Source organism: Podarcis bocagei (genome assembly GCF_964188305.1).
Source record: "Podarcis bocagei genome assembly, chromosome: 6".
Lineage (NCBI taxonomy): Eukaryota > Metazoa > Chordata > Lepidosauria > Squamata > Lacertidae > Podarcis > Podarcis bocagei.
The window spans coordinates 4553661-4576896 of record NC_138130.1 but is presented as its reverse complement, the minus strand read 5'-3'; the positions used below and the strand labels follow the sequence as shown (position 1 = coordinate 4576896).

The following is a 23236-nucleotide window of genomic DNA, read 5'->3' as shown; positions in this document are numbered from 1 at the left end:
TAGCTAGTAGCAAAATTTTATTTTTATGATTAATAAATATGAGCTTTAGATACACCAGTGTTTAGTCTTCCAAATTCTGAGCTCTGACCACCATAATCAGTGGCGTAGCGTGGGTTGTCAGCACCCGGGGCAAGGCAAGTAATTTGTGCCCCCTAACCCGTGGATTTGCGCCCCCTAACCCTAACCCCCAGATGTTGCGCCCGGTGCGGCCGGCCCCCCCTGCACCCCCCACGCTACGCCACTGACCATAATTGTCCATATTTGTGAAAGTGCCCAGGAGTGCAAACTTGGAAAACCCACTTAAGGAGGTGAGAAACACAATTCACCTACAACTTTTTTCTTTTTTAAAAAAGCTATGAATCTATCTTATAGTGAGTCAGGCCATTGGTCTATCAAGCTCAGTGTTGTCATCTCCATATGAAACTGGCCAGATTCTGAGGCAAAGGTCTAATAAAGCGCTGCTACCCAATATCCTTTAACTGGAGATACTAGGAAATAATTAACCTTGAAGAAGAAGAAGAAGAAGAGTTTGGATTTGATATCCCGCCTTTCACTCCCCTTCAGGAGTCTCAAAGCGGCTAACATTCTCCTTTCCCTTCCTCCCCCACAACAAACACTCTGTGAGGTGAGTGGGGCTGAGAGACTTCAGAGAAGTGTGACTGGCCCAAGGTCACCCAGCAGCTGCATGTGGAGGAGATTGCTTGCATGCTTTACTGCTGAGTTATGTCCCCTTTACAGAGAACAGGCAAAAGATGTAAACATGACAGGTATCTGTGAAGTGTCAGAATATTTAAAATCAGCAGTCACTGTGTCCCAATAATAACTCTGGTGATGCTGTCACGTCACTTCAATTACTGCGTCAAACTGATAATCTGAATTCATTGAGCAGTAAAAGGTCTTTTATAGAGGAGAAAACACAAACCACCAAACCATCACCACCACCAGTTTGAAGAGGCACTTAAGTATTATACATTAATGCCTATGATGTATAATACTATTGCTTTGTCTTTGGCCACCTCTCAGACACGAAGGTACATTAGAGATTTCATGGCACATCGGCCACTTAGCCATATTGTGCCAAACACTGAAGAAATGCATTAGAAACCTAGGCATAATATTACACTTCACTGATTCCATGATGTTTCAGCATTTGGCAGTGCAAAAAGATGTATTTATCTTCTGCTGGTGGGCAGCTGGTGACCTCATATTTTGATTTCAATATAGCTTACTTTGATTCCCCAGTCCAGCTCAAAGCTTCATTGGGCACACTACAACTATTAGGATAGAAGCCCTGGGCACACTCTGTCTAATAGCTGTGGATATTCTCTATTCATTTAGGCCTTTATAATCCCATGCAGAACTTTTGCCAACAGCAAATGGGCATCTTAACCCAAGAACGAAAGCATTGGAATACAGCTGTACTAGATACTACATGTTCTCATAACAATTCAGGACAAGTAAACATGCCCCTCATCAGACAGAAAGTTGACAGGTATCTGTGAAGTGTCAAAGTATTCAAAATCAACCGTTACTATTTCCCAAGAATAACTTTGGTGATGGTGTCGTGTCACATCAATTATTGCATAGAGGTCTTCCTTTTATAAATCAGATATGATTTCCCATGTGCCCATTGGCTGATTGGCAGCTCATATCAACAGTGTCAGAGTCGTACACTATGCCAAGTTCTAGAAACATCTCTGACTACTGCATACACAGTATAAGATTTAATTAATATTTTTTTTTAAAAAACAGCCAGTTAAAGATCCACAAATCTCAGAAATGGGAAGCTAGCACCGGTACCGTAAGTGATTGTGATCAGCAAGAAATTGTGCACTGTCACAAATGGTGCAATGCTTGCAACCAACCTTCCCTTGCACACACATATTTAATTGGTCTTTCAAGCCTAAATCTAGACGGGGAGGATGTACTGCCAAGGACCAGTAAAGGGCCCCCTTGCTCCTGTATTGTTTTACAGAGTAGCTGAGCTTTTGGCCTCTTCCATTAATCCATTTATATTTCAGCACATTTGTAGACCAGTGCCTCTTCCCTTCCAAACAGCAGGGAAATGCAAAATATCAGGTTAGACAATTAAGCTCATTTATCTTAGCCCACACATCTTTTCTATTGCAAGTGATGCAAGAGAGTGCAAGTTGAAGCAGAGAAGTGGGGCACCGGAAGAGTGTACTTATCAGTTGTTCCTTCTTTTCAGCTTGCCACATTGTCCTTCCCAGCCTGTTTTATCCGCACCAAGCAGCTCAGGTTCCAAAGCAAGTCCAAGTGTCCTGATGTGTTTCTGCTGGTGGAAATGTCAACAAACTACTGATGAAACCGATTCTGGTAAAGCCAGAAAGATATAAAACATAAAGTATAAGCATAAATACTTAGGATTATAAGAAAGGAAGTTTTCGTTGTTCATAATCTGTGTTTCAATGAACATCCTGTTTCAAGTGATTACATGTGTGTTTTTTTGAACATTTACATATTTAGTTACATTTTTTTGTGTGGGCTGGCTAAACCCTCTTGATTAACCCATAAACTGCACTGATACCTTTTACGTCACATCATCAGTTGCTGTTCTTAAAGAGATTAACAATTATTATTTTTACATGCTGGTCTTTAGTTAGTCCCATTTTTTTGTCATGGCCTTTCTTTTTTATTTAATTGTTTTAAACATGTTAAACTGTCACACAAGTGCTTTTGTTACTGAGTTTCTACAGCTATGTTAAGTTGAATACTTATGATTTTCCCCAATAAGACAATTCAACTTAAAAAGTATTGGTCCTCAATAAACTCTTTAAAGTGCATCTTTTAATGTGCTCTCCTTTTTCTTCATCCCTCAGTGACTTCAACATGTATCTCAGGGGCAACCTAAAGCTCTCCAAATGTCGTTGGACTCCAGAGGTGAAACACTGTGACTGAAAATGTTCACAAACAATCTTTTTAAAGTGCGCTTTCAGGAGGGCAATTCTATGAAAGTGCCATGTTTGTACAGAAAACATTTGGTTAAGAACACTTTATGCCGTTTGTTTTAAAACAGCTCAAATCCGAAAATGTCCTGCATGTAACCAAAATGTATTGACACTTGATTTGCACTATTACAAAAATGGATGTCCATACATTTCTTTAAAGGTAATTCTACATATATCCTAATTTAGAATCAAAGTTTCCAGGTAGAAATGCATATGAAATATATTTTAGATTATTTTCCGTTTCTATGATATAGGTGAAAATATATTAATAAACAGACATGGGGAAGGAGATAGTTACTAGCAGTATGGCTGCAAAATTTGTGTTGATGAATGTAGCAGCAAAATGGATAGTAATAATGATAATAATAATTTTATTTATACCCCACCTATCTAGCTAGGTTTCCCCAGCCACTCTGGCTGGCTTACAGTATATCTAAAAACACCAAGTGTTAAAAACCTCCCTATACAGGGCTAGTAGTGTGTCACTAGAGATGTAAAAAGCAGAAAGGTAATTTGGGGCCTAATAATATTTGTCAGGGTCATATTAATCATACCTTTCCTTTTTATTTTACACTCACTGATATTAAAAAGCTAGAAAAACTGTCATTTTGTTCTCCTAATCCATTCTAAATTTCTATTCTGGCCACCCTGACTGGTGAAAGCATTCTTAGGTTTCAGACAATGGTATTTCTTAGCCCCACCTGAAGACACTCAGGATAGCACCAGGAAGTTCCTGTTTGAGCTATGCTCTTTCTTTCCCTCGCCTCAGATAGTTTTTAGCACAAAGCGTGTTCTCCTTCATGGAGAGCACGTGTTGCGGGGGGGGGGGGTCTAGCAAGACATCTCACTGTTGCTGGGCGGGTAAAGGTAGTTGGCCACCATTGCGATTGGGCTCCTCTTGTCATTGGGGAGAATTTGATGTTGCCATTTTGTGATTGACAGCTAAGAAGTCTTATATTCCCTGCACACAGTGTTGAGCTTCCTCTTTTCGCTGTGCACATCGGATCATCCGCCCACCCTCCCTATATTTAGGGTTGTTCACTTGACCTTGTTATGCCTGTCATGGGGTCGTCCGCTTTGGGGGCAGGGGCCCGGTAGGAATTTTGTCCATTTGGCTGATTGGCTGGTGCCATTTGGTTTTTGCCTACTGCGTAGCAAATTGTCACAACTTGTAAGGTTGCGGTTAGGAATTGGTTAAAATTGGTTGGTGGAGCAGCATGGATTGGCTGTGCCTGCCCCTCCAAAATGCTGCTGCTGCAAGGGATTCTGTTAAAGGAATACAGTGGTGCCTCGCAAGACGAAAAACTCGCTAGGCGAAAGGGTTTTCCGTTTTTGCCTTGCTTCGCTAGACAAATTTCCCTATGGGCTTGCTTCGCAAGACGAAAACGTCTTGCACTTTTTTTTTAAAGCCACTTGAAGAGGCGCAGTTGCGACGGACCGTGCTTCGCAAGACGAAAAACATCGCAAGACGAAAAGACTCGCGGAACGAATTCTTTTCGTCTTGCGAGGCACTACTGTACAGGGGCTCACCATGCTTTTGTCCGAACCCCTGCCAAGGGGCTAGAGCCACGCAACAGCCCCTGGGAGCATTTGGGAAGAGGTGAGGGCATGGTACCCAGCTCCATCTTTCTCCCCAAATGTTTTCCCTTTCTGACTTTCGTGGGTGTGCAAATGTCAGTCTGTCCCCATGCGGGGTCAGATAGTTGCAACCAATGCCTCAGTAACCACTCACATTTCTTGTATTTTAATAAAGTTGTGGCCAAATTTATGCCAAAAACCTTAAACAAAAATTCTGTATGAATTGTGTTTTATTGGGTGGCTTGGGGACCTTGACATGCAACCCAAATAAATAAAGAATGGCAGTTGACTCTGTTCCTTCTAATTGTCTAATCCAGTGTTCCCCAACCTTATTCCGACTGTGGCCCCCTTCTGACCTTGTTTCCTTCATGTGGTCCGCCCCCCCCCCGGGCATAGCCCGTGGGGCAGAGGGGCAGCTGACCCCCCCAATAAGTAAAAATCAATACAAATCAGAGGTTCTCCCCCTTCAATAAAAGCCTGTCCCCCTATCAAAAATCCTGGCTATGCCCATGCCCCCCCCCATCCTACTGGTAGAAAAGTAGCTATTTAAATGTTTTGTTTGTAAATAGAACATGTTTTATTTATAATTTATACAAAATGCAATTACATAAAATGATAGGAACATAATGAAATATTGTTGAAGCAGAAAAACATAGAATCGTGCAATCATAGAGCTGGAAGACGCTGAAGGTCATCTTTCAGGTGCAACCCCCTGCAACGCAGGAAACTCAGCTAAAGCATCCAGGACAGACGACCATCCAAGCTCTGCTTAGAAACCTCCGAGGAAGGAGAGTCCAGCACCTCCCGAGGGAGATCCATCTTCCATGTATTATAAAAAGTAAACAACACTTATTTGACCCCAGTTATTTGACATGGAGGAGAAAACCTACAGAAACAGTGCCCCCTCCCCATTTATGCATTTTTACATGTGGCCCTCTTGGAACATCCTGGGGGCCCCAGGGGGCCATATGGCCCCCAGCTGGAAAACCCTCATCTAACCAATTATAATTTTCATATCTGTTTACATTATAATTCACATATATTTGCAGATAACTCTTTGAACAATTGAAACAGGTAAATTACAAGTGATGAAAAGCATTATTAGAAGAAATCAAAGCTTTCCATTTCCTATAACATTCCCTATAGGATTCAAATTTTATTTCTTTTCCTGCCTGGGTTGTTCTACTTATTCTGCCCTGCTGTCTTCATGGAACCTGGAGTAGCATACTACTACTACTACTACTACTACCTATTAAATTTATGTACTGCCCTTCATCCAAAGATCAAAGGGCAATTTAGAGTATTTGGTTCCCAGGCAGACAACCTTCCAAGCTGTGACAGATCCAGACCTACTTTCCTTTCACATGCCAGTGGCCTCTTGTACCTGAAGATTATGCACCCCAAATAAATTTGCCCCCTTACATTTACCCTTTCCAAATATAAAATTGCTCTTACTGAAACCCTATCCTGCAATCCTACTCTCAACTGAACTTACAGTGACTTACCAATGTAACTTCCACACCATAAGGTTAAAGCACACAGCTTCCCCTTTTCTGGGAACTATTTTTTATGGGTGCTGGAAATTATAGCTTTGTGGTGGGTAAACAATAATTCCCAGGAAGCCATGACTATTAAAGTGGTATACATAAATGTGTTTTAAATGTATGGTGTGGATGTGACCTAAAAACCTATTTAGAAGCATGATTTTCATTGATTTATCTATCAGTTAAACCAACCAGAGCTTGCACATTTAGAGGGGTTGGGGCTTTTCTGCACCAATTACCTTGTCATTTGTTGATTCTACTTCTGGATAATCAGAAACCATCCATTAGCTTGCAATAGTGTCTGCTTTGAAGTATTGCATGTGGCAAAACTGCTTTTGTGGGTCAAACATGCACACTCCATAGGGGCACTTGGGGCAAGAGGGTTCACTGTGGATGGGGTGAGCTTTTGCCTTTTCGACCATATTATTCTTTTCCTGGTAGGAAAGGATGGATTAAATTAAAAGCAATAAATAATGTTCCTTGTTTTTTGTAGCAGGGGGTGGATTGCTTGTAAACCTGTCCCATCACTCCCTGCAAGGGGGGGGGGCGGTTATAGTGACCTGCTGGGATCCTCCAGTCTTTGCTGGACCCCACGGTAAAAGATCTTTGGGGGGGGGGGTGGCGGCCACTGGAGGGCTCAGGACGAGAGCTGAATCGTTGTGGAGGCAGCTGCTTGGGTTGAACTGTGCCCACAATTCTCATAATTTAAGACAGGATTTCCTGCAAAGAAATGTTTCCTTGTCAGAAACAGAGAAGCAGCAAGCAGCAATTTCATGATTTTGATTTTACAATTAACTGTTGAACTGATAATTATGCATGAAAAGCATGGAGAAGATGGGAAACACCATGCATCCCATGAAGCTGCCATTTGCAGAATCAGACTCTTGCGTGTGAAGACCCCCAGACCCCCTCCAAAATAAATCACACAGGACACAGAATATTTGTTTAAGGTTTTTGGTGTTAATTTGGTCTCAACTTTATTGATTACAGCATGTGAGGGGTTGCTTAGGCATTGGTTCGGACTACCTGAACCAGCACCAGCAGGAAAGCGTGTTCCCCATAGCAGAGAGCACGTGTGGCGGTTGGGGGAACAAGCCACCCTGCCGTTACTGGGCAGATTTTTGGGAGGAACCAAGCCTTTAAGTGGTTAAAATTGGGTTGCTGGGGGGTTTTGATTGTTGCCAATTTGGAGGAGGGGTCAGAGTCTTTAAATATAGGATGCCTGACGTTGGGCGTCCTCTTGGCCATTTTGCATCGGATCACATGGAGCACCTGGACAATCTTCTCATTGTCTGGTTACATTTCTTTATTTCTTTATTTCCCCTTTCTTTTTAATCCTCTCTAGTCCCTTAAATAATTTAATTCCCCCCTTTTCCTGTTCGATTTCCCACCCCACCCCTTACCCTGCCCTGTGGGAAGATTCTCCCTGTATCTGTGGCTTGCCTTTCCCGATAGTGAGAGAGCCCCCGTTAAGGGGCTTTCTTTCGCAAAAAGGTTTCCCCCATTTCTCTTGTTGAAATTAGGGCTACTCAGGGCTGTTCCCAGTTTAGCTGGTATCACTTTTGTTTATAGTACCCCGAAGGTTGGCTTTATTTTGAGTGTGTGCAGCACTGTTGGCCAAATTTTAATCTAGCTTTCGGCAGGAGCACTATTTTGAGTTCCTTTAATATTGCTATGAGACTTAAGATTCTCAAGAGCAGAGGCATGGAGGCCTATTCGGCCTGCACATAACTTCCAAGCCTAAAGTCTGCTACAGGTAGCAGTTAATTGTTAAGTCTCTGACCTCTCTATAAGAATGTACCTGCTTGCAGGCCCAGTTGCTGCTAATGTATATCTGAGGCAGACAGAGGGCGCCAGAGGCTCTCTGTGCCTCCAAGGACTATGAGCACTCTGTATATGCTCTTGAACTATGCTGTTTCTGAACAAGTTTATTTTCTTCAAGTTTGTTTTGCCCTGATAGTGGCGACTGCCATTTTAGAGACGAGCCATTGTGGCTTAGTGGCTAGAGTACAGGATTAGGACCTGGGAGACAGGGTTCATATCCCCCTCTTAGCCATTGTTATAACAAGGCAAAACAAGCTGCTCCTTTTGGACTATTCTGTTGCTGGGTAGTTCAGCCCATTTGTGATAAAAGAACTTTGGGTTTCTTGAAGGGGTGCTTCCCTCTAAAAGGGCAAGCAGGGGTACCTGGACAAGCTGTGGGCTACCTCAACTCTGCTATTTCACTGGAAACATTTTTGCCTGGCCTAGCAGGTGATCCTAGGGATTTGCCCTAGAATTCGATGGCCTGGAAGCGTTTCCGGCCTGAATAGTGTCCCCATGTGGTCCATGAAGTATTGGTTTCACTGGGTCAGCGCATAGTGCCGGTAATGCCTAGGTTGCAGGATTGGTCCCTGTATGGGACAGCTGCATACTCCCCCATTGCTCTACCTGGACACTTAGGTCCTTTTGGTGGTTACCTCACTGAGAGGGAAGTAACGGGCGCCACGTTTGCAATATGCAACTGGGAGAAAGCACCTTTGCGTGCCCGCATTGCAGTTTGCTCTGTGCGTTGCAGGGCACGGCGCTGCACGGGCTGCAATTGCATTGCATTGCATTGTGTGAGAGATTTGCAGTTGCATTGCATGGAGGGTGTGTGCATTGCACAGAGTGCGTAGTTGCATTGAACGGAGGTTGTGTGCAGTGCACGGAGTGTGTAGTTGCATTGCATGGAATGTAGTTGCATTGCAGGGAGTGTGTTTTTGCATTGCATGGAGTGTGTAGTTGCATTGAATGGAGTGTGTAGTTGTGTTGCACGGAGTGTGTTTTTGCATTGCACAGAGTGTGTGTCTGAAAAGGAAGCTGGCTCGGCGGCAGCTTTGTCGGGACTTCTTTAGGGGTTCTGGCCAGCGTCGGCCCTGTAAATTTACATATCATGATGGCAGCACAAGATGCCCCCTGCCCAAGCGGGGGCTGGAAGCTGGCAAGCAATAGCTCAATACCTTTTGCCCATATTCCCATTTTATTTAGGGATCCAGTTGGATATCGTTGCTAAAACATACCACTTGCCTATGGAGAAGCTGTCTGCCTTGAAGGAAGTTATTTTGTAATACTTCCTCTGTAGCAAGTGATGCTTCATCAGATCCGATCTTGCTGGGTCACTTAATTAATCTTCCCACTAGGCCAGGCTGCCTGCGGCCTGAGGTCCCCTTACCTTTGTGTACACCTACCAAGCGTGGTGAAGGCAGATATCAGGTGATGGTAGCAATTCCTGACCTGAATGTATGCAATAGTAGTTCGCCATGGCAGGATACCTTGAACCCGCTCAGGGATTTTCAGATTCATGCTGGTGCTGCTGGATCTTTGCCCTTTGGTTTTTATTTCAAGGGCTGCTGGTGTGCAAAGCTATGGCCTCCAGCCCGGTGTGGTGAGGCAATCATGTGACATAACTTTTCTTGAGTTTTCCCCATTGTAGTAGCAGTTCACATGTGGCTCGAGGAGTTCAGTGACCATCGGATCTGCTTTTGGTCTGATAACCAGGTAGTGGTGAGCGTCTTGGCAAAACAGTCCTCACGCTCTAGCACAGTCTCCGCCCCTCCGCTCATGCTTTCAAGCTGCGCCACTTAAGGTTTAATATTGTGCTTTCTACGCTCCAAATTACACTGACACACTATCCGATTTTCAGATGAAGCGCTTCAGATCCTGGGCTCCAGACTCAGCTATTGCCAGACTTTTCCAGACCACCTGTGGCATTTTGACAACAATTAGTAATTACAGAGAGCAGCAGCTTCATTTCCCCTTCTGCTTTTACCTATTAGGGGAAGGCCTGGATGGATTTCTTAGCATTAAGCTGGCAGTCCTCGGCCATTCAGATGAATTGGCCCCCATCCTCTGAGCAGATCCTGCAGTATTTGGTCCACCTGCTGCAGATTGGGCATGCGGTTATAACTATCAGAATTCAGTCCGCTGCAATGTCTGTTACACTGAAGCTTTAATTTTCAGAGACCCTTGTATAAAGTTTGTAGTGCGCAGGGCCTTGGAAGGTTGGAATAGGCTCCAACCTCATAGGACAGTGGGCAGGAAGTCGGTCAATTTTTACCTATGCAGTATCTGCAACAAGTTAAAACTTGTCTGCGGGTTAAAGATCAAGGTGGGACTCCTTTCAGTAGTCCATTGCATTTTCGCACTGAGGGTTGGGGAAATGGTTGTTGGAGCCAGCACGGGGCTGAGAGTCTGGAGGCTTATTGCTTCAGGACTTTTCCTTATCCTTTGGAGCTTGTCATTAGAGTTGGTACCTCTAAAACAGTGGGCAGGAGTGCCACAATCAGGCTTCCCGCCAGAGGTGAGGAGGGCCCTTGCCCGGTTATGGATAACAGAATATTTGGCTTTTCATTCCCCTGGGGGCTGGCCCGCTCCTAGTGCATGAAAATGGGTTCCCGTTAGCCAGGCATCAATGTGCTTACGTCGTGCACCAGTTATTACGGCCTGCGGCTTGCTTACCGCTGAACATGCCTCATTCCTTACGATTAGGTGCTGCTGCAAAGGCTGCACACTGGGGGCCTGTCAGTAGACAGGATTGTGAATACGGGTCATTGGAAGTTTGACGCTGACAAGGGTTATATCAGGAAGTGTCACAATGATGTCTGTGCTGATGCTTGTCTGTTATTTCCTTTTTTCATAGGAGCAGCTGTGCACTTTTGGGCCACAGCATTGTACACTGGGCTGGCAAACGTGCTGACGAGTCTGGACTGGGGCGCCATCTCAGTCTTCCTGCCCATGTGAACATATACTGGATGTCCAGATGGGGAATGCTTTGGGAGGAGATCCTTCCTTTGGTGCGGTCGAGTGTGACCTGTGCAGGTCCTCCCGCAGTGCTGGTGGTACAGCTGGGCGAGAATGATTTGCTGTCTTCCTCCAGCATAAGTTTGCATTCCTGCATGCAAGAGGGCTTGGATTGAGTTGATGGCAGCTCTCCCTGGACTCAAAATAATTTAAGGCATTGGTTCAAGGTGGTCTGGAGGGGGGGGTTGGAGCACCTGTCCCCTCCAATGCGCAAAGATATTCTATTAAAGGAAACCAAGGATTCGCCATGCTTTTGTCGACCCCTTTCGAGGGGTAGGGCCACGTAAGAGTCCCTGGGAGCATTTGGGGTGAGCTTGAGTCTGATCCTGGTTCATTGCTCCCCTATGCTGTTTACTGGTACTGACGATATGGTGGGGCCCAGTCGTCAGTGCTGCCCTGCTGAGGTCAGGTGCAGCTAGTCGGGAACCAATGCCTAGACAAACTACCACCGAGCAAGCCAGAAAGCATGTTAATAAGGCGGTGAACAATAGAATAAAATAAAATAAAATAGGTCCTTGCTTTAGGTGGTTCTGTAATATTCTACCCTGCTATTTTTCTTCAAGGCTGTTGCCCTCTTTAGGGCAGATGGGGTGCATCTTTCCCCTATGGGGAACGACACCTGGCGAGATGCGATTGCCTTGGGATTCATTGCTCCCCCACAATGTTTGCTGGTACTGATGATATGGTGGGGCCCAGTCGTCAGTGCTGCCCTGCTGAGGTCAGGTGCAGCTAATCGGGAACCAATGCCTAGACAAACTACCACTGAGGAGGCCAGAAAGCGTGTTAATAAGGCAGTGGAAAATAAAATACAGGTCGTTGGAAATCGAATGCATTCAAAGGTTATGTTCGTTAACATTGTTGGTGTCTTACAATTTTTGCTTGTTTTATCTTAGGTTTAGCAGCTGTCCGCATCTGGATGGTGGGGCACAGCATCATGCATTGGGCTGGCATCAGTGCACGGCAGTCCGGATTGGGACCGGGTCTCGGCCTTCCTCCACATGTGCAGTTGCCTTGGCTGTCCAGACGGGGAATGCGCCAGCCAGAATTCCTGCCGCTGATTCGGAGGCAGGTGCTGCTGGAAGGGCCGCCCACTGCTGTTGGGGTGCAGCTGGGTGAGAACGACCTGGTTTCCATGGACTGTTTTTCACTACGTGCTACAATTTTGGGTGACCTGGAGAAGCTGCGGGCAGTGGTGCCGACAGCAAAAATATTTTGGTCAAGCTTTTGCAACGATGTGTTTGGAAGGGTAGTCGTTGCCCAGCTGCCACTGAAAGGGCCAGGAAGCGCATCAGTTCTGCTGTGTCTAAAAAGATTTTTGAGCTGGGTGGAGATGTGATTTCCCACCCTGAGATTCTTTTTCAGGCTGAATCCTTTTTCAGAGCTGATGGCGCGCACCTTTCTGCCTTAGGGAATAAGGCTTGGCTGGGTGCGGTGGTGGCTAAGCTGAAGGCTTGGTTGGGTCTGTGAGTGGTTTGGCAGTGAGCTGAAGGCTCCATGGTGGTTAGGCATTGGTTAAAATTGGTTCTTGGAGGGGTAAGTGCCTACCCCTCCAAATGATGCGGAAAGGGAATTCCGTTAAAGGAATCCAGGGGCTTGCCATTCTTTTTGTCCTTGTCCCTGGCATCGGACTTGGGCCGTGCAAGCCCCACAGGAACATGGGGGTGAGAAGTGAGGGACTGATGCCCAGATTCATTTTCTCACCCAATACTTGTTTCCCACGCTGGCTTCTCTTGGTGTCCAGAAGGCCAGCTCTGTCCCTGAGGGCAAGGACAGATAGTCATAACCAATGCCTAAGCAACCACTCACATTTTTTGTATTTTGAATAAAGTTGTGGCCAAAAAATTATGCCAAAAACCTTAAACAAAATTTGACGTGTGAAGTGTGAAATTTTTGGGGGGTGGCATTGTGGGACTCAACACGCAACAGGACTGACAGCTGGAACCTCCAGAGGTCAGTAAGGGAAAACATAGTGGGGGAGCCCAGAGGAGGATTTCCGCCTCTTAGTTCACCCCAGATGCTCCCAGGAACTCTGGCATGACCCTACCCCTGAGAGGGGATTGGACAGAGCAAATCAAGCCCCTGGAATTCCCTAGTAGCAAGAACAAAAAATGAGGGGCAGGCACAGCCAATCCATAATCCCCTCCACCAAAGAATGAACCAACGCCTAACCGCCAACCTTACCAAGTTGTGACGATTTGCTACACGGTAGGCAAAAACCAAATGGCACCCGCCAATCAGCCAAGTGGCAAAATTCATACCGGGCCCCTGCTCCAAAAACAGACAACCCCATGACAGGCATAGCAAGGTCAAAAACACAACCTTAAATTATAAGGAGGGAGGGCGGGAGATCCACTGCATGATGCGAAAGAGCAAGTACTTCGCCTCATGCAGCCCCTAAATAGCCCCTTAGTTGCCAATCAAACCCCAATGACAGAAAATTTTCCCCAGTAACAAAGAGGCAACCAGTGATGTGAGGAGGTCATCCAAACGGGCCCGCCCCAGCAACAAGAAGGCAGTTTGGTGATCTCACCACAACACATGGCTCTCCATGATTTGGAGGACACGATTTAGCCTACCAATCATACTAGGGCTTCGTATGCACAGACTGCTTCTCTGGAGCCCCGTACTGAGGAGAGCGGGGCGGGGAGCTTATGTACTGAGTAGCTAGTAAGAACCAACCATCCAGGCCATTGCTGCTCATTTAAGAAAGTATTTTCTAGCCATCTACAGTGATTGGGAAAATGTCAGCAAAACGGAAGCCTTACTTGATAGCCTTAATTTCATTATTCAATTAAAAACAAATTATTTTAATGGTGTTTTTAATAGACTTAACATTATCTTCACATTCTGCTAAACTTTGAACTAGACATTATGTGAGCAAACATTTGGCAAATTACCAATCTCATGTGCAATATTAAGTTCTGTGTTTTTTAGAAACTGGCATTTTCCTCCTCCACCCCTTTCTCAGAATTTAGTCATAAGGTGTATGTACAAATGTACTTACATTTATAGAGTACCTATATTTATGCTATATGTAATCACATAAAACCATAATGCTGTTGGCTCCTGGGGTTATTTAAGTGGTTTTTGTTTTTTATGTTAGGATTGCTGGTTGGAATGAATAGATAATGTGATCATAAAAGTAATTTTAGACAGCCAAGGAATGCATTCAAGATGACAAATACCTCTTAAATAATCTCCTTGGAGTCTTTAGCTAAAAACATGATACAGCTTTCTTTTTTCATTAATTGAGCACATAAGGAAGTGTTTTAAACGTGATTCCCACTAGGAGTTCAGTTAATCTCTGCTAAAGAACTGGATTTAAAGCATGCATTCTTAAGCAGCTTACAACTTCAGTGAATGCAACTATGCCACTATGGTATTAGTTCTGCAAAATATATGTTCATTTATAATGGGACTGCTTGTTTTATGAAACGTTGGATCACAGTTTATTGTTAAAGTCAGCACTGAAAAGAAAAGAAAATATGTGGTCAAAATGTATGCTATCATGTAACCCAAGCTGATTGGACAACAAGCAAAAAATTATTTTAAAACATTTTCCAAGTATTGAAATTGTAATACACCACTATCACTGTGCAAAGAAATGCTTTCAAGTCTGAAAGGGGTAAAAGATTTAGACCAAAGGATGGTCAAAATACGTTTTATAACAGTTCAGATCACCCAGGGTGAAGAATTCACCTGCCCACCACGGACAGAGATGGCTTTACAAGTGCTCTGGAAGTGATATAAGGCAAGTTAGATGTAATGGGCAAATGTGTCTCATACCATACATAAATGTAGATAGGATCATGTTACGCAACTGTGGGCACAATGCACTTCAGTATGGAATGAGCAGCTTGGGATCCAGCAGATCTCCAGCTGAGGCAGGAGGTTCCTGGTGCTGCTGGGCTACCACAGCTTAGCCCTCTGATCCTCAGGTCACTCAAAGATATCCTGGCGCATCTCCCCTATCCAACTAAGATGAGCCCAGCAAATTGCAAATGCCATAAGCCCTGGAAGGGGAGCAATCCAGGGTCGTGGTGGTGGTCAGACTGGGGATGGGGGCGGGGGGTTGGCTGCATCCTAAGCCAATTCAGCTCACAAGACTTGGCAATCCAGCATAAGTCAAGTTGGCAGAAAGAGTGCTGTGATACAAACATTATTTTAAAGGTCTGTTTTGCCTCTGCCAGACCTATGCTGATTCAGACAGCAGTAGTCCTGCTGCTGAACCAAGTTTGGATCTGGTGTAACTTTACACTGGTTAACTTAGACCAAATTGCTTTATGCCACTTTCTTGTGTACAGGATTTCTCCATGGAACATTACTTCATGAATTTACTGATTAAAATTGTTATGCATTCAGTGGTTTGTGTTTGCCTAAGCTTGAGTCTGGACTAAGGATTCTGAGCTCCTGTGTTCTGATTCAATACATGATGTCCAATCACAGAACATTTCAGGATTTGGGCCTCTGCCATTGGCCCTTGAAGTCTGAGTCATGATTCACAGCCTGGAAATTTAGACGGCCAATCACATTGGGAGTGGGAGTGGCCCAGACTTTCAGGAATGTATATAAGCAGTTGCTTTGCCTCTGTTTCCAGTTATGTAGTTCAATAAAAGTTACTGCTGTTATCGCTGTGTCTTGCCTCGTGGGAACCCACCTACACTTCAAAAATGATTACAGATTGCAGGTCTAATAGAAATATATACCATGGCTGTTCCCATGAACAACTGTGTTTTTCAGCCAGAACTCCGTTTCAGCACCTCAGGTGGCCTCCATTGTCATTATAAAAGAACAAGAGAGGTGTTCATGATGAGTTCTGGCACCTTTTTTTCTAGAAAAATAAAACTAGTAATATTTATATCTTACAAAAATGAGAAACACAGAATGTATCTTGGGCCCATATTAAAAAGAAAAGAAAACAGTGCTACAAGGCTTGGATTCCTTTTGCTGTGACTGCACTTACCCATGACAAAAGCAGGGGGGGGGGCTTTGGTGTGGTCTGAAGTCCCATAAGGCCACCACCTTGCCATTATGGATCTGGCCCATGCATGGACAGGAGACCTCCTGGAAATTAACTGTATGAAAAAAGTAGGATACTGATATAAGAATATAAATAATGTTTTATACGAAATTTTCTCAAAATTTTGGATTTCCAAAAACAGAATTAAGAACATTTATTTCACCTCAAATTCCATGTCCAGAGTGCACTCTGCTAGTTGATGGTTTGCAAGGTCATGGATCTCAGATTTATCTCAGGTCTTCAGTGTGATAACATAGTGTGATAACAGGACTTGATACGAGCATCTCCTTCCATGTGGGGTTTCACCATAAGTGATAGGAGAGGGTAAATGAGGATTCTCCTACTGATGTGTTCAAAGTTATTCAGACTTGGAAACATAACTCAAAATTATATTTGTACTTGTGCTTGTTTCTTCTGTGGGAATTAGGAAGTTTTAGGAGTTTTCATTTACAAGCTATTTGTTTTTCTCTTCTCCTTCAAATGCCCTCTCAAAACTCTTCTTTCCTACAGGGCCTTTGGCTTATCCTGTTAATCCTCATTCTCAAATATAAGCAAGCTGTAATGCATTTGTCCACATCAATCCTGTCACTGCTGTTTTCCCCATTGTCTGTTTTAAATGGTAAGCTTTCAGGGGAGCAAGGAACCCTGTATTTTTGCCTATGAAATTTTGCAATCTGCCAGTACATAGTTGGTGCTGTATAAATATGTATTGGGGGGGGGGGTTTAAAAATGCAGATTAATGGAGTGGAATTATGTGAATGGATCTTCCAAACAGAGGCCTTACATTGCAATTGGGTCATAAACATTCCAATTCTTCATGTGTGTTTTGCCAATCGGCTTCCACATCTTCTTGTGAGTTCTGGATATTCTGCTGCTTGGATTAGCTAAAAGGATAGAGAAAATCCATACACAGAAACAAACAGCCGAGGCCTCAGTCAGTTGTATCAGAAGGTTATGATATAAAGTATGAATTCATTTAGGAGAGGAGTGGGGAACTTCAGGCCCACGAGCCAAATGTTGCTCTCCAGTCCTCTGTATCTTTGGAATTCTTCCTACGCAACACGCTACCACATCATCACCCCAGGATACAGCCCCTCTCTTAACTTATTTCGCCCCACATGAGCATTTTTACCTGGCTGAAATGTGTCCTTGACTTCTGATAATGTCTTATACTTGCCTGGGTGGAGGGTAGAGAGGTGGGTGGTTGGGTGTGCACATCCCAGCCTACTGCATGTAAGAATTTGGGCACAGGGACATAATTAATTCTGATAATGATGAATGACACTTGCAGTGCTAGCTGGTGGCAGAGTGATTTGGTCTTCTGTTTTTAACATTGTCATGGAAATAACTTTTGGTTTTGCAATACACACAAAAACAGTGGGGGAAATCATTCCTACACACACACATTCTGTGAAGATGTGAGCAGGCACTTTGTACGCCTTAGGAAGTTCAGTGACACACCATAGGTAAAGTAAATAACAGGCAAAAGCAAGGGAAGGTGCCAACCTGAGCTCCCTGGAGGAAGCATGAAATATACATGCAATAAATAAAAACAGATTTACCCTATGTTGCATAAATATATGTAAAGCAGCTGAGATATACAGGCAACTTCAGAAAGGATGATCAGTGAAGCACACGGGGCAGGTGCTGCTTGGTAATAAGGCAAAAACATCTGTACAAGCAGGAAGGCTCAACCTAGAATCATAGAATGAGAGAGTTGGAAGGGACCATGAGGGGTCATCTGGTCCAAGCCCCTGCAGTGCAGGACTGTTTTGCCCAACGTTGGGCTCGAACTCACAGTCCTGAGATTAAGAGTCTCAAGAATTCCTCTCTTCACAACGAAGGATAGAGAAACAAGTCTGTTCTTTTTTTCTGTCACTTTCTTTTATAGCAAGAGAAGATCAGAAAATATTCCTCTATGCCACATGAGCGGCAAAGATCCTAATTGCTAAAAACTGGAAAAAAGAAACTGTGCCAACAAAAAAGGAATGGCAAGAAAAAACTGTTAGAGTATATTGAACTGGCTAGATTAACAGAGGCAATTAGAAATCACACTAGACAAGAGTTTCAAAAAGCATGGGGAAAATGCAGAGAATACTTCACAAAACAGTGCCCTAAAATACATACCTGGACTTGTTTTGATTAATGTCTGTAGGAGACTTTGTGGATATTTAAGTTATAATTAGAAAAATCTTAAGTATTCATAAAGGAAACAGTTTATAAGAAGTAAATAAGAAGGCCAGATACAAGATAAAGGAAGTCTTTTATTTGGTTATTTGTATTGTTGTATGTTATGCTTATTGTATGTTATGTTCACGTTTAATGAGGGTGGATTTGTGTATTAGGGGGGTGGGGGGGTTGTGTTATGTTGTAAATAAAATTCCAATAAAATTAACAATTTTGTGTCACTTTCACATGTGTTCATTCATAAGTCGGTTCTGTCCTATTTCCGCATCAGTCTGAACTTTTTTTAAAAAAATGCTCACACAAATTCACACTGGTTTTGACCCTGAAATGTATCATTTTAAACACCTTTTAGTAGGGGCTGGGTCTTTTGTTTGCTTGCTTTTTGAGCTTAAGAACTGTGTCCCAGTTCTCACTTTAATTCAGGAAGCATAAATCAGACTAGTTTATTTAAAAATAAAGACCACACTAAATCCTTGAGCATCCCTAACCACCAGGGGCTTGAGGAAGGGCACAGTAAAATGTCAGGGAATACTAGATCCTAGTTTCATGCAATCTTGTGGGTCAGAAGTACCACTCAGACCCTCAAACCCCGCTGCAGCTTTCCCCAATATTGGAAGAACTAATTATTTTAACCACATGGGACAAATCTGAGTTAGGGTCCTTTGGACTTTTTGCATTGCACTGTATTTTCAATGCCACTCCTGGAAATGTGAAGCTCTGGTTGCTGAGAGTGCCTCATCTGGAATTAGAGAAGTTATTTTCCAAGTTCAGAGAGGGAAATAAGGTGTCAGTCAATGGGACTTTTTTTTAAACAAGTCACCGATGAACAAAACCACCTCTAAGCAAATTACAAGAAAGCCAAGAAAAAGAAACCAAGCTGCTGCGGCTTTTATGGCTGCTTGTGGCCACTGAGGAAGCAAAAGCAGTGGGGGTAGCCTCGCATGTTCCATTCCCTAACTCGTGCCCTGGTTATTTTTCTAAACCTTTCAAATAGTCTGCCTTATATAATGCGCTACAGAGAAACTGAAAGTATAAATTGATAATCATACCCAGAAACCTCAAAACACCAATTTAAATAATGTGGGCTGATAAATTAAAACTGGCAGATATGAAGAAAGCTGGGGCAGAGGTAACACGATGCCATTAGTTCACTGATGGCTCGCTTAATTCTGAAAACACTAAATTCACAAAAACATATGGGAAGTGCCAGAAAGAGTTACAGCCAGCAGCCTGAAATAAGACTGCAGGCCTAGATATGAACGGCAGTCAGAGGGCAATCCCATTTGAGGATGAGGAGCAGAGCAGAGTCAGCCCCAAAGAGCAGCTACCACCAGCAACAAGCCTCAGTATTAGCCCCCAAATGCTGCTGTTGACTGACTCCCTTCTGTACAACTTTCTAGTGTGGGTACCTAGAAGCTATTGCCAGACTGGAGGAAGGCACTCTGCGATCCCTCTCAGGGATGACTAGGCTGATGCAGCCGTATATAGCCCTTCGTAAACATGTAATCAAGCAAGTCAAGCACAACCACATCATTGTGACCTGCCAGGTGCTTGGGAACCTCTCTCATTTTGCCACCCCAAGCAGGGCAGATAAACCAGTAAGTGCCCTGATGGCTAGACATGCACACACTCAGCGTAATAGGCCTCACGTCCTGCAGGCCTGCCATAATTGGTATTTCATTTGAGCAAAGCAATTTTGGATCAGTGAGACAGCTGTAGAGAATTGCTATTTGTTCATTTTCCCCCTTGCCATTCCCAGTAAACCTTAATCAAACTCATGACTGCACCTGACCTAGCATTTTGTGTTCCCATTTAGATGTTTGTCCCAGCTTTATGTTAACTGATGGACAAACTCCAAAGGACTCTAGTCAAAAAGATCTACCACACATGAAAAGTCAGCTATGTTCATTTAAATGTTTGGATATTTGAAAACAAGGCTGTGTCAAAGCTGGGTTTTGTCAACCAATTTATTTAGAGACTCTTTGTAAAAAGAGCCATTGAGTTTCTTCCAGTGGTTTTCATTTGATTCAATGAAATGTGAATGGTTATTTATGGACATGCTGCTCTTTCCTTATGGGATAACACCACCCCAATTTCCCCTTGTAATGTTATGGGATCATATGCTGAATGTGATTGGATGATCCAGTGCACCTGAACATGTTTAATTAATGATGCAGTGACAGACACACAGCAATCCCAGGTCTCACAAGGCGGCCCCAGGAGAGAGAAGATTAGATGGCAAGAACAACAGAGCACAGCAGGATGGGAAGCGTCATTTTTGTGGCAAGTACTGAAGTGTGGAAATGAGAAACCTGGTGCCAAACCAGCCCTGATAAAGGTGCCAGAATTGGAGGAATTGGATAAGGTGTCTGCCAAAAAGTTATTTTTCTCTGGAATGCTAGCTTTTTATTTGAAATACAAACCTATAAAATGAGAAGCCTAGTTCACATTTTTGGAAATATAAAAGGATAGCACACCAAAACACTCTCTCTCTCTCTCTCTCTCTCTCTCTCTCTCTCTCTCTCTCTCTCACACACACACACACACACACACAGTTTCTACTAGCAAAAAGTAATTTTATAAAATATCTTGAGAATCTTCGGCATCTGAATGGCAAAACATATGCAGTTGCAGACACTGTGTCAGCCTTGCATCATATTTGACCTCCAGCATCTCATCAGAAATGCTTACATGGCTGGCTGCATACAGCAAAGCATTCAGGTTCAAAAATTCAATTGCAGCTAATTGTGCAAGTAAGCAACTAGATGTTTTGCATCAGGGACAGAGCAGATACGTTTGTTGTTATTTCTGTTTTTCTCTATATAGTGGATGTATGTGGAGTCTAGAAACATGTAGGAGAAGATATTAACAATACAGAATATTGTTTAAATACCCTTTTCACCTGTGCTGAAAATTAGAGGTTGAATCCAAAGCTAGTTGTGCTCAGAGTAGACCCATTGAAGTTAATGAACAGGTTTAACTTAGGTTTATTCATTCCAACAGGTCTACTCTATGTAGAACTTAGTTGGATACAACGCTAGGTACATTTAAAAAAATTAGTCACCTTGCTCCATATTGGAGGCCTGGAATGTCTTTTCGGAACAGTCCACTCATTTCCATGTTTGCATGCATGCAATTCCCTAAGTGAAATGAAGCACAACTTCTTTCATTTCTTTTCGCATTGCTTCACCATGCTGGATATGTGCTGTTAATTTTGCCTGTATAGAGGCAGGGCTTCAGCAGTCAAATAAGAGGGTTCAGCTGGAGTGCCCAGGAAACCATGCTTTGATTTCTTCATGTCTTCATGCCTCCTTATTCATGCCTTCTTTTGTTCTAAGACAGAAGATGTGAAGAAAGTGTAGAATCACATGGGATAGGGCACCACAGGTTGGGCATCACACACTACTCCTCCACACCAGGAGAGGTGGCAGTGCTTTGCCAACTCACACCTAGAAACCTTGTGTCGCAGTTACAGTGGAAGGAAAACACACTCTCTCTCAAGGTGACAACCCCTGGGGGAAAAGATTGGTTTGGAAGTGTTCAAGTGATGAGTCTGACAGCTCTGTTTCTAGAACTGGCCCAATATATTTTGCAATGTGAGGCAGAGCAGCCAATGGTGTCTCCTCCATGGCCCACCAATTTATTGAAGCACCTTAGGCAGAAAGTTTGACAACTGCCTCTTCCTGGTGGTAAAAAGAACCTGAGGCAGCTACCTCACTCAGCTGGCCCTGTGGTGCTAATAAACTGTGGAGCACATATGTGAAGTGCTTATTCGTGTACAAGAGAGAACTGGATGGAAGGAAATTTAGATTGCTGCATATGCTGGTCTCAGACCTCTCCTTTTGTTCTGTAACCAAGCATCAGCCTCTTCTTGGTCTCATTGTACAGCACACACGAGGAAAGTAAAACTGCCAGGAAAATGTTCTTATTCGAAAGGCTTATTTTAATGATTTCTCTCTTGAGACTGTGGCTCTTAGGGTTTAGAATATTGTGGTTTTAGCTCACTTACTGGCATCCCTGATCACAGACGTCTGGTAAATCTAATGAAATACAGATTGTTTGGAATATGTAGCTGTCAGGCAAAATACCCACTTTTTCAGGTTTAAAACTCAAGGTCATAAAGACAAAGAGATGCAAAGCTGGAAAATGTTGTTTGTGTGATAAACATTGTTTGTTTATTTCCCATCCTTCCCCTAAGGCTCAAGGCAGCTTACAGTTACAATTTAGAATTTTAAATTATAATAAAAAGGAGAACCACTGGTGGGGAGAACAGCCTTAAATAAGAGCTGGAGCCAACTCAGAGGGCAGCTGGCAGTTCTGACTGACTTTGTCCTGGAAGGGAAAGTGTGTGCCCACAGCTTCCAGCAGCACACTGTCTTTGTAGTATACAGCAAGCACAGACACATTTTAAACAGTTGTGTCCTACCTCTCCCTGTGCTTGCTTTACAAATAGCTGATTTTTAAAAATGGTGCCCCCAAATTTAAAACATCTAATTTAAAATAATTGTTAATTGTTTGGATGTTAAACAATTAACATCCAAACATCAGTTTGGCTTCTGTTTGGTGGCACAGTGAGTTAATAGCACAACATTAACTTTACATGGTACAAAAGTCTCTTGGTCCCAGAAGTGCAAGGAAGAGGCTTCTTCCCCTCATCTTTTTTCACTTTCCTCAAGGACAATTACCGTATTTAAACTGTTTGCAAGAACAGGACATGACCTCTGATGATTTACCTGCTCTTTCTCTATACAGATGTGAGTGTAAAGTTTGGGTGTTGTAAGCAACGTCAGAGTGGACCTATGCATTATCTGGGCAAAGTGTTTTGCCAAGCACCATTTGCCAAAGTAATGTGAATGCAGGAGTGAGGATCACTTGCGTGGCGAGGCCCTGTGACCACCCCGTTCCCTAAGGTGGAAATAACTAGACAACACATGGCATATTGGTTTTAGGATCAAATAAGGCCACAACTTTATTGGTTACAGATGTAAAGGTTTGGCCATAGGCATTGGGGTAAGCAATGGCACATGTTACTCACGTCTGTCCACTGGGAGTGTATCTAAGAGTGAAGCCAGCCGGGGGGCGGGGGATGCCCTATGATCTACATCAAATCTGGGCAT

General features: G+C 43.5%; 1 long non-coding RNA gene across 2 annotated transcripts; it reads right to left on the bottom strand.

Annotated features, from left to right (window-relative positions):
• Positions 1–699: 699 nt before the first annotated feature.
• LOC308589479 lies at positions 700–19051 on the bottom strand. 2 transcript variants are annotated; one of them, XR_014009304.1, is made up of 3 exons: positions 16717–19051; positions 15876–15987; positions 700–2293 (listed from the first exon to the last, which is right to left on the bottom strand). It is a non-coding gene; the product is annotated as an uncharacterized lncRNA (long non-coding RNA). The 2 variants fall into 2 exon arrangements; XR_014009305.1 differs by having other exon boundaries at positions 700–2296; positions 16717–19049.
• Positions 19052–23236: the final 4185 nt, after the last annotated feature.